Source organism: Lithobates pipiens, unplaced genomic scaffold (genome assembly GCF_037356315.1).
Source record: "Lithobates pipiens isolate NorthernLeopardFrog02 unplaced genomic scaffold, aLitPip1_a1.2 Scaffold_19, whole genome shotgun sequence".
Taxonomy (NCBI): Eukaryota; Metazoa; Chordata; class Amphibia; order Anura; family Ranidae; genus Lithobates; species Lithobates pipiens.
In genome coordinates, this window is record NW_027507764.1 from 396,223,356 (window position 1) to 396,235,753 (window position 12,398).

At 48.2% G+C, this 12,398-nt stretch overlaps 1 protein-coding gene across 3 annotated transcripts in view; it reads left to right on the forward strand.

Annotated features, from left to right (window-relative positions):
* Positions 1–12,398, forward strand: part of LOC143997028 (cadherin-19-like) — a 228,743-nt gene that overhangs the window by 25,085 nt on the left and 191,260 nt on the right. The window lies entirely within an intron of this gene.

Consider the following 12,398-nt stretch of genomic DNA (forward strand, 5'->3'; position numbering starts at 1 on the left):
GGTGGTTAGGGCTTTCTGGAGGAAGAGCTGCTTCTAAAGTCATGGCTCTGCATTAAAGCAACATTAAAGCAACATTGAAGTCTATGGGAACAGGAAAAATCAAAATTGCCCATTTTGAATGCTTACAAGTAACTTGCAAGTAATTGGCCATAAAAGGGGTATGGGGGTCTGGGTACTGCCCTGAAATTAAGGCCAAATTAAAATCTTTTAGGTGGAGGGTAGGGATGAGCCGAACACCCCCCGGTTCGGTTCGCACCAGAACGTTCGAATGGACCCCACGTTCGTTACGAACGTTAGAACCCCATTGAAGTCTATGGGACTCGAACGTTCGAAATGGAAAGTGCTAATTTTAACGGCTAATATGCAAGATACTGTCCTAAAAAGGGTTTGGGGACCTGACTCCTGCCTCAGGGGACATGGGTCAATGCAAAAAAAAGTTTTAAAAACGGCCGTTTTGGCGGGAGCACTGATTTTAATGACGATTAAAGTGAGAAAAAAAAGTGAAATATTCCTTTAAATATGGTGCCTGGGGGGTGTCTGTAGTATGCCTGTGAAGTGCCACGTGTTTCCCGTGTTTAGAACAGTCCCTGCACAAAATGACATTAAACGGAAATAACACCATTTAAAACTGCTTGCGGTTTTAATGTTATATCTGGTTCCTGCAATATGGTTGAAAATCATTGAGAAAAATTGCATGGGTAGCCCTCTCTGCCCATTACCAGCCTATTTGGGTCTTGTACGCATATTAAGGGGAACCCTGTACCCATATTAAAAAAAGGAAATGCGTGTGGCCCCCAGGCCCTATATACTCAGAACAGCAGTATACAGGCGGTGCAAACAAGACAGGGACTGTGTAGGTTTGTTGTGTTAAGTTGAATCTGTTTGTAATTTTCAACTGGTACATTTTTAAAGTGTAGCTCCAGTCAAAAAAACTATTTTTAAGCTTTTTGGAAAACATAGGGAAGGGTTATCACCCCTGTATAATTAGTTTTGTCGTCCATCTTTTTTCATCTCACTTGCTGCTGTCTGATGTTTGTAAGTTGGATGTTTGAAAGTAGGGGCCTGCCCTATATGCTCTGCAGAAATGGCGGAACAAGGTGTTGGTTTTGCCACAACATTGTAAGCCCTCAAAGTGACTCTTGGTGGGCGCTGGAGCGCCCTGCTGTGAACGATTATATCAAGAATTGTAATTACATGCCATTGTTGAACAGTGGTAGAAAAATTGACCTTTGGTGGTTGTGGTGCTGGTGCCACAACACTATAAGTCCTCACCGTTACTCTGGGTGGGCACAGGAAGGGGCCCTCCTGTGAAATATTATATCAAGAATTGTAATTACATGTCCCTGTTAAACAGGGGCAGAAAAATTTGGCCTTAGGCACTGCTGCTGGTGCCACCACACTGCAACCTCTTCCATATACTCTAGTTTTTTTGCTGGAATTAGTCCTGCTGCAAAGCATTGCATCAAAAATTGTACTTAAACGCCCCTGTTAAACAGGGGCAGAAAAATTGGGCCTTAGGCTGAGGTGAATATTGCGGTGTATACTGTGGTCAGGGCACACAGACAATAACCAGAAAACAGCAGAGATAAAGGGGTATATACAGATGTATACTGTGCTGTGCTGGAGGCACACACAACTTCCAATAACTCCTGCAGATGGCAATTGGGCTCAAATAGAGAACAGCTATGTAGGTGGATTATAGCGGTATGTACTGGGTACAGAGCACGCAAACAGCACGCACTATCTCCTAACACTACTGACTGCAAGCTCTATTATTAAAGATGGATCACTAGCTATATAGGTGAGGTGAATATCACGGTGTATACTGCGGTCAGGGCACGCAGACAATAACCAGAAAACAGCAGAGATAAAGGGGTATATACAGATGTATACTGTGCTGTGCTGGAGGCACACACAACTTCCAATAACTCCTGCAGATGGCAATTGGGCTCAAATAGAGAACAGCTATGTAGGTGGATTATAGCGGTATGTACTGGGTACAGAGCACGCAGACAGCACGCACTATCTCCTAACACTACTAACTGCAAGCTCTATTATTAAAGATAGATCACTAGCTATATAGGTGAGGTGAATATAGTGGTGTATACTGCGGTCAGGGCACAGACAATAACCACTACACAAGAGCAAGATAGGAAATCAGCCAAAAACGATCGGTGTGTAACTGTGTTGAAGGTACACAGAACACCCACTGCTTCAGATGCCAACACACTACACAAGGCCGCCTCAAAGGCGGCCTTATATAGTGTGGGGCGTGCACTACACAGCCTGAGCTATGATTGTCCACAGGCATCCTGCCTGTGGCCAATCATGGCTCTCCTCGCTGCTGGCGCTGCGATTGGCCAAGCATGCGGGGTCACAGTGCATGCTTGGCCAATCATGAGCCAGCAATGCACTGCGCCATCGCAGTGCATTGTGGGCCGTGCGCGCCACACGAATTTTGACGCGAACGGACCAAGAGTTCGGATTTCGCCGAACGGACGAACAGCCAATGTTCGAGTCGAACGTACGTTCGACTCGAACACGAAGCTCATCCCTAGTGGAGGGGAAGTAAAAAAAAAAAATAATAATAATGTGGCTGCATACGTGTGCACACCCTCGTATAACAGGGGTTGTAGCTGTATTCAGAATTAAGCAATGACATTCAAGCTGACGTTAAATAAGAGTCAGTACACACCTGCCATCATTTAGAGTGCCTCTGATTCACCCCAAATAAAGTTCAGCTGTTCTCGTAGGTTTTTCCTGAATTTTTCTGAGTCGTATCTTACAGCAAAAGCCATGGTCCGCAGAGAGCTTCCAAAGTATCAGAGGGATCTCATTGTTAAAAGGTATCAATCAGTAGAAGGGTACAAAAGAATTTCCAAGGCATTAGATATACCATGGAACACAGTGAAGGCAGTCATCATCAAGTGCAGAAATTATAGCACAACAGTTACATTACCAAGAACTGGACGTCCCTCCAAAACTGATGAAAAGACGAGAAGAAAACTGGTAAGTGAGACTGCCAAGAGGCCTACAGCAACATTAAGGACCCTTTCACATAGGCGGATAGAATTCAGCTTTTAGCTGCGGATAGATAAAGTTATCTACCGCACCTAAACTCACACAATGACAACAACTTTCCTATGGCCCCATTCACACACTGCATTTAGCAGCGGTTTCATTACATGGGGTTTTGTGAGGTTAGAAAAAATAAATTTGACTGTGTCCAGGACCGATTTAGAGCAGCCATCTGCACATAAACGCAGGTAATTGCAGTGTACTATTTCTCCTGCGGATAACAGCAGCAATGAGGAAAGAAAAACAGGAAGCACATCAGAAATGGCAATGATGTTCCACTGCAGCTAAACGCAGCCACATGTAAATGCATGTAATCGTTACTAATAGCAATGGGCAACTGCAAGTGATCGCTGTGCCTGGAGTCTTGGAATTTCAAAATAACAAAACATGCTTTTAACAGCGGCAGAACAGCCGCCCTTGTGAAAGAGGCCTAATGAGCTGCAGGAATATATGGCAAGTACTGGCTGTGTGGTACATGTGACAACAATCTCCCGTATTCTTCATGTTTGGGCTATGGGGTAGAGTGGCAAGATGAAAAACATCCAAACTTGGCAAAATTTTGCAAAAACACATCTGAAGTCTCCCAAAAGCATGTGGGAAAATATGTTATGGTCTGATGAAACCAGGATTGAACTTTGTTTGGCTATAATTCCAAAAGATAGGTTTGGCAGCATCATTCTTTGGGGCTGCTTTTCTTCAGCTGGAACAGGGGCCTTAGTCAAGGTAGAGGGAATTATTAACAGTTCCATATAGCAGTCATGAAGGGTAATTTCACCTTTCAGCATTAGAGCGACCCAAAACATACATCCAAATTAACAAAGGAATGGCTTCACCAGAAGAAGATTCAAGTTTGGGAATGGCCCAGCCAGAGCCCAGACCTGAATCAGATTGAAAATCTGTGGGGTGATCTGAAGAGAGATGTGCACAGGAGATGCCCACGCAATCTGACAGATTTGCGATGTTTTTGCAAAGAAGAGTGGGCAAATGTTGCCAAGTCAAGATGTACAATGCTGATAAACTCATACCCAAAAAGACTGAGTCCTGTAATAAAATCAAAAGGTGCTTCAACAAAGTACTAGTGTAATGCCACACACGAGCGGACTTCTTGTCAGACTGAACTCCAAAGGACTTTTCGACGGAGTTCCGATGGAGTTGTGCCGAAACTGACTTGCCTACACATGATCACACCAACGTCCGACCATCTAGAATGTGATGATGTACGATGGGATTAGAAAAAGGAAGTTCAATAGCCAGTAGCCAGTAGTTTCCCTTGCATCATTTTTTTCTCAATGGAATAGCATACAGACGAACAGTTTTCTCGATAGGAACTGGTTACGGCGGCGTTTCAGCGGAAAGATTTGAAACGTGTTCTATTTCTAGGTCTGTCAGAATTTTGGAAAAAAAGTCAGATGAAGCCCACACATGAGCGAAATGTCCAATGGAATCGTTCCATCTGACCTTTTCTGCTGAAGTCCGCTTGTATGTTTGCGGCATAAGGGCAGAGCCCCCCCATTCCTAAAGCACCCACCCCCTCATGTTGAGGGCATGTGGCCTGGTAGGGTTCAGGGGGGGGGCTCTGGTATAGATTTTGGATGGGACGCCATTTTTTTTACATTTTGGAATGGGGTTTCCCTTAAAATGCATACCAGACCCAAAGGGTCACTGCCCTTCAGGCTAAGCATGTTTTTTTTTTTACCATTTTTTTTTACGGGCAAATGTTTTCTTTTTATTCGGCTATCAGTGGGGAAGCTCATTGACAGCTGATGAATCATCCGTTTTTAAGGACGATGCAGCTGGCTTCCAGGCCCTGCTCTTTAACAGAAATAGAAAAAAGAAAGAACTGCGCTAACCACGAATACCCAAAGTGAATAGGGTATGTATATGTGCCAGACCCACGATATGGGTCTTAGTATCTTAATGTCTCTAAGACCACCTCCAAAATATAGTGCAAACCATATACAAATAAGTGCAATTAAATACAAAAACAAACCATAAATGCGTGTCAATAGTGTGAATTCCCCAAACACAATATGAGTATATCAAACTCAGTGCATATACCTCTAGAAAATAAAAATAGAATAGAATATGAAAAAAATGTTTGCAATTTTTTACATAAATGAACTATCAGGAAAAAAGATTGTATTTAGAGACACTCTATATAATGTCCATATAGTCATATATCAAAAATAATAATAGAATGTCCATATGGTAAACGGACACCAGTGAAGTAAAACTTCAAGTGGAGTACAGCAGTGAAGAACAAACTTCAAACAGCTGAGTTATAAGTACACAAATTAAAAATCTTCTCCAAAGATGTACTGTGCTTTTCCCATCACCGAATGAGTGAATTGGCTCCTTACCAGATCCAAGCGACCCCCCGTTACAGAGGGTCACCACAGGCGACAATAGTCAAAGGATATCCGGATAGCGATTCCTCCTCAAGCGATCCTGAATCTTTCACGCGATAGGGTTATGGCTGTTATTCCACATTAGTGATGGACGAACTTCCGACGGGACGTTTCGCGAACGCGAAACGCGAACGGACACAAACGTTCGCGAAAACGACCGTTCGCCGCGGGCTCCATTGACTTCAATGGGAGGCGAATTTCGCAAACCTTTAGGTCGAATTTGCGGCCACGGGGTAATTATTAGGGGGTAGCACGTAGTCCCACCACCTGGACAATAGCATAATACATGTATGAGGTGAATTTGGGATCGATAACTACAAGCATTTTTTTTTTATTTGGGAAATTGTTCTGACAATTCAGGACTATGGAGCTAATGAAGGCAATGGAGGAGAGGGAAGGTCAGGGACCAGGGTAGGCAAACAAGAGGGTGCAGGAGATACAGAGCACTGACAGCAGCACCGTAATACAGAGCACTGACATCAGCACCGTGACATACAGCGCTGACAGCAGCTCCGTGACATACAGCGCTGACAGCAGCTCCGTGACATACAGCGCTGACAGCAGCTCCGTGACATACAGCGCTGACAGCAGCTCCGTGACATACAGCGCTGACAGCAGCTCCGTGACATACAGCGCTGACAGCAGCACCGTGACATACAGCGCTGACAGCAGCTCCGTGACATACAGCGCTGACAGCAGCTCCGTGACATACAGCGCTGACAGCAGCTCCGTGACATACAGCACTGACAGCAGCTCCGTGACATACAGCGCTGACAGCAGCTCCGTGACATACAGCGCTGACAGCAGCACCGTGACATACAGCGCTGACAGCAGCTCCGTGACATACAGCGCTGACAGCAGCTCCGTGACATACAGCGCTGACAGCAGCTCCGTGACATACAGCGCTGACAGCAGCTCCGTGACATACAGCGCTGACAGCAGCTCCGTGACATACAGCGCTGACAGCAGCTCCGTGACATACAGCGCTGACAGCAGCTCCGTGACATACAGCGCTGACAGCAGCTCCGTGACATACAGCGCTGACAGCAGCTCCGTGACATACAGCGCTGACAGCAGCTCCGTGACATACAGCGCTGACAGCAGCACCGTAAGCAGCCCCAGGAGGAAGTCAGCACAGCACAGGGATGGTGTGATCCCCTCATAATAAGAACCCCCAGGAGGAAGTCAGCACAGCACAGGGATGGTGGGAGCCCCTCATAATAAGAACACCCAGGAGGAAGTCAGCACAGCACAGGGATGGTGGGAACCCCTCATAATAAGCAGCCCCAGTAGAAATATGACACCGCTCAACCTCTTCAAAGAGGAGGGTAGGGGCATATAGTACGGTGTGCTTTTTTGGGTCAGGGAAGTGAGCCAAATGAATTAAGAAGGTCTGTGTGCTTGATTCCAAAAATTGTTTATAGACATATACATGGTCTACTGATCACATGTGTTGAATTCCTCCGAGATCCATGCCTCATTCATTTTTAGAAATGTGAGGTAGTTAACACTGTGGTGAGCTAGGCGAGTACGCTTATCGGTCACAATCCCCCCTGCTGCGCTGAACGTCCTTTCGGACAGGACACTGGATGAGGGGCAAGCCAACAGTTCGATTGCAAATTGGGCAAGCTCTGGCCAGAGGTCAAGCCTGCCCACCCAGTAGTCTAGGGGTTCATCACTCCTCAGAGCGTCCACATCGGCCGTTAACCCAATGTAGTCGGACACCTGACGGTCTAGGCGTTCCCTGATGCTGGATCCGGATGACACCTGTCGATGGGTCGGCTGAAAGAATGACCTCATATCCGAAGTCACCAACACATCTTCAAACCGGCCTCTTCTTGCAGGCGCTGTTGGATTGGTACCCGCAAATCCTTCTCTGGGAGTGGGAATTGCTCCTCTGCCAGCGCACGCAAAAGCAGAATGCAGCATTTCTCGAAGCAAGGCCTGGAAGTGCTGCATTCTGACAGCCCTCTGCGACGGCGGTAACATTTCCGCCATTTTGTGTTTGTACCGGGGGTCTAAGTACGTTGCCACCCAGTACTGGTCCTTGACCCTCATGCTTTTTATACGGGGGTCCCTATTAAAACACTGGAGCATGAAGGCCCCCATTTGCACTAAAGTGGAAGCGGTGTGGTGGCCTGGCTCCTGCTCATCATCCAGGATAATGTCGTCCTCTTCATTCTCCTCTCCCCATCCTCGCACAACAGGGATCCCAGAAAGGTTTAAAGCATGCTCTTCTTGCTCCTGCTCATCCGCCCCGGCACCATCCTCCTCTGACTCCTCATCAGACTCCTGTTGTTGACTTGTCTCAGATAGAGTAGCCCCCCCTGGGAATTCATCCAGCATTGCGACTTCCTCATCTTCCCGCTCCTGCTCCTCCACAGCCTGATCAATGACACGACGCAATGCACGCTCCAGAAAGAAGGCATAAGGTACCATGTCACTGATGGCGCCATGGCTGCGACTGACCAGTTTGGTGATCTCCTCAAATGGCCGCAGAAGTCTGCATGTGTCGCGCATGAGCAGCCACTGGCGCGGTGAAAAAAAACCCAGCTCCCCAGAACCGTTTCTTTCGCAGAGTTCATACAGGTAGACGTTAACTGCACGTTTCTGCTGGAGCAGCCTATCAAGCATATAGAAGGTTGAGTTCCATCGCGTCGGGCAATCGCAAATAAGACGTCTGACCGGCAGATGGTGTCGCCGCTGAATGTCAGCAAGGCGAGCCATGGCCGTGTAAGATCTTCTGAAATGGGCCGAGATTTTCCTTGCCTGCCGCAAGATGTCCTGGACCCCAGGGTATTTGACAAGGAATCGCTGCACGACCAAGTTTAAGACGTGTGCCATGCACGGCACGTGCGTGATTTTGCCCTGTTTCAATGCGCTAAGCAGATTGGCACCGTTGTCACACACCACTTTACCAACTGTCAAATTGAGCGGTGTTAGCCACTCATCTGCCTGTGAACGCAAAGCTGAAAGGAGTGCCGGGCCAGTGTGGCTCTTTGCTTCCAGGCACAACAGACGCAGCACGGCATGGCAACGTCTCACCTGGCATGTGGAATAGGTTCTGGGGAGCTTGGGCGGTGCAGTGGAAGAGACGCTAGCAGCGGAAAAGGAGGAGGCAGCTGAGGAGGAGAGGGAGGAGGATGGAGTAGGAGGAGGAGAAGAAGAGTCAGGCCTGCATGCAATCCGTGGCGGTAAAACCAAATCTACACGGGTGCCACGGGTTACATGCTTGACGGCCGTCAGAAGGTTCACCCAGTGGGCAGTAAAACTGATATACCTTCCCTGCCCGTGTTTGCTAGACCACGTGTCTGTGGTCAGATGTATCTTGGCACCGACACTGTGTGCCAGAGATACATTCACTTGCCGCTGAACATGGCCATATAGCTCTGGGATGCCCTTCTCTGAGAAATACTTCCTTCCTGGGACCTTCCATTGTGGTGTTCCAATGGCCACAAATTTGCGAAAGGCCTCCGAGTCCACCAGTTTATATGGCAGTAGTTGGCGGGCTATGAGTTCTGACAAGCCAGCCGCCAACCGTTGGGCAAGAGGGTTATCCGGCGTCATCATTTTTTTACGCTCAAACATTAGGCCCACGGAAGCCTGCCTTTTTGCAGAAAAATGTGAGCTTGGCGTGATGGAAGGTGGAGTGGAGGACAATTGTGAGGAGAGAGGAGAAGGAGAAGTAGAAGACGAGGCTGGACGGTGAGAGCCTGCAGTGTGGCTTTGTGTGTTCCGTTGCTCCCACTGGGCTCGGTGATGGCTGCTCATGTGCCTTCTTAAGGCGGTCGTCCCTAGGTGAGTATTGGGCTTACCGCGACTAACGCGTTGACTGCAAAGATTGCAGATGGCAACGCTATTGTCAGCAGCGGACACGTTAAAAAAAGCCCACACTGCGGAGCCATGTGCCGGTGTCCTGGGAGCGCCAGATGTGACCGTACATGGTCGATGACTCGCTCCTGATACATTTGCAGTCTGCTTTGTCCCTGCTGTGCAATGTAAGTCATTGCTGCTTCTCCTCCCTATCTGCTGGTCCATATCTCCCTCTGAACTCCCCTCCTCTTCCTCTCTTGTGGGCACCCACGTGACATCACTAGACACGTCATCATCAACGTCACCTTCCCCACCGCTATAAGTAGAGTAGGCAGCAACACCGGGGACCAACCTCCTCCTTGGGCTGATCTGGGTACTGGCGTCAGACTGCTGAGTAGCGCTTGTTGCTACCTCCTCTTCCTGATCCAATACCAAGAGTGGCTGCGCATCAGAAATGTCCTCTTGATATGGATCGGAAAATAATTCCAGTGACTCAAGCGGAAGGTATGTGGTGGTGGTGGTGGTGGTCGTGTTGTTGGTGGTAGTGTCTTTGGGGGTGCACATAGCAGAGAGTGAAGAAGAGGGTGCAGATCGAGAGGATGAGGAGGGTGCAGAAGAGTAAGGCTGAGCGAGCCACTCAACCAAGTCTGGTGCATCCTTTAAAGTAATTGAACGCACCTTCTGCAACTTCCCACTTTGGCTCAAGCCTGTTGCTCCTGCCCTACCCCTACCACCCCTGCGGAAGGGCCTGCCTCTTCCTCTGCATGTCATTTTTTAAATGACCCTGTGACAAAACTCTTAGTCCCTATACCGCTGAAGGACTGCTGCAGTATAGGTGAGCGGTCAGCAGTGGTGCACGTCAACCCTATCTATTGTGGACCTATAGCGGTCCTTACAGAACAGCAGACTGTACCGCACTCAAGCCTATGTACCGTAGCACCCTATACCAAGTTACCAGTCCTTATAAGAACTTTTGTGGACCAAGCAGGTTGTGTATTAGTGTTTAGCAGACTGTACGTCAGTCCCTATACCGCTGAAGGACTGCTGCAGTATAGGGCAGCGGTCAGCAGTGGTGCACGTCAACCCTATCTATTGTGGACCGATAGCGGTCCTTACAGAACAGCAGACTGTACCGCACTCAAGCCTATGTACCGTAGCACCCTATACCAAGTTACCAGTCCTTATAAGAACTTTTGTGGACCAAGCAGGTTGTGTATTAGTGTTTAGCAGACTGTACGTCAGTCCCTATACCGCTGAAGGACTGCTGCAGTATAGGGCAGCGGTCAGCAGTGGTGCACGTCAACCCTATCTATTGTGGACCGATAGCGGTCCTTACAGAACAGCAGACTGTACCGCACTCAAGCCTATGTACCGTAGCACCCTATACCAAGTTACCAGTCCTTATAAGAACTTTTGTGGAACAAGCAGGTTGTGTGTTAGTGATTAGCAGACTGTACGTCAGTCCCTATACCGCTGAAGGACTGCTGCAGTATAGGTGAGCGGTCAGCAGTGGTGCACGTCAACCCTATCTATTGTGGACCGATAGCGGTCCTTACAGAACAGCAGACTGTACCGCACTCAAGCCTATGTACCGTAGCACCCTATACCAAGTTACCAGTCCTTATAAGAACTTTTGTGGAACAAGCAGGTTGTGTGTTAGTGATTAGCAGACTGTACGTCAGTCCCTATACCGCTGAAGGACTGCTGCAGTATAGGGCAGCGGTCAGCAGTGGTGCACGTCAACCCTATCTATTGTGGACCGATAGCGGTCCTTACAGAACAGCAGACTGTACCGCACTCAAGCCTATGTACCGTAGCACCCTATACCAAGTTACCAGTCCTTATAAGAACTTTTGTGGAACAAGCAGGTTGTGTGTTAGTGATTAGCAGACTGTACGTCAGTCCCTATACCGCTGAAGGACTGCTGCAGTATAGGTGAGCGGTCAGCAGTGGTGCACGTCAACCCTATCTATTGTGGACCGATAGCGGTCCTTACAGAACAGCAGACTGTACCGCACTCAAGCCTATGTACCGTAGCACCCTATACCAAGTTACCAGTCCTTATAAGAACTTTTGTGGACCAAGCAGGTTGTGTATTAGTGTTTAGCAGACTGTACGTCAGTCCCTATACCGCTGAAGGACTGCTGCAGTATAGGGCAGCGGTCAGCAGTGGTGCACGTCAACCCTATCTATTGTGGACCGATAGCGGTCCTTACAGAACAGCAGACTGTACCGCACTCAAGCCTATGTACCGTAGCACCCTATACCAAGTTACCAGTCCTTATAAGAACTTTTGTGGACCAAGCAGGTTGTGTATTAGTGTTTAGCAGACTGTACGTCAGTCCCTATACCGCTGAAGGACTGCTGCAGTATAGGGCAGCGGTCAGCAGTGGTGCACGTCAACCCTATCTATTGTGGACCGATAGCGGTCCTTACAGAACAGCAGACTGTACCGCACTCAAGCCTATGTACCGTAGCACCCTATACCAAGTTACCAGTCCTTATAAGAACTTTTGTGGACCAAGCAGGTTGTGTATTAGTGTTTAGCAGACTGTACGTCAGTCCCTATACCGCTGAAGGACTGCTGCAGTATAGGGCAGCGGTCAGCAGTGGTGCACGTCAACCCTATCTATTGTGGACCGATAGCGGTCCTTACAGAACAGCAGACTGTACCGCACTCAAGCCTATGTACCGTAGCACCCTATACCAAGTTACCAGTCCTTATAAGAACTTTTGTGGAACAAGCAGGTTGTGTGTTAGTGATTAGCAGACTGTACGTCAGTCCCTATACCGCTGAAGGACTGCTGCAGTATAGGTGAGCGGTCAGCAGTGGTGCACGTCAACCCTATCTATTGTGGACCGATAGCGGTCCTTACAGAACAGCAGACTGTACCGCACTCAAGCCTATGTACCGTAGCACCCTATACCAAGTTACCAGTCCTTATAAGAACTTTTGTGGACCAAGCAGGTTGTGTATTAGTGTTTAGCAGACTGTACGTCAGTCCCTATACCGCTGAAGGACTGCTGCAGTATAGGGCAGCGGTCAGCAGTGGTGCACGTCAACCCTATCTATTGTGGACCGATAGCGGTCCTTACAGA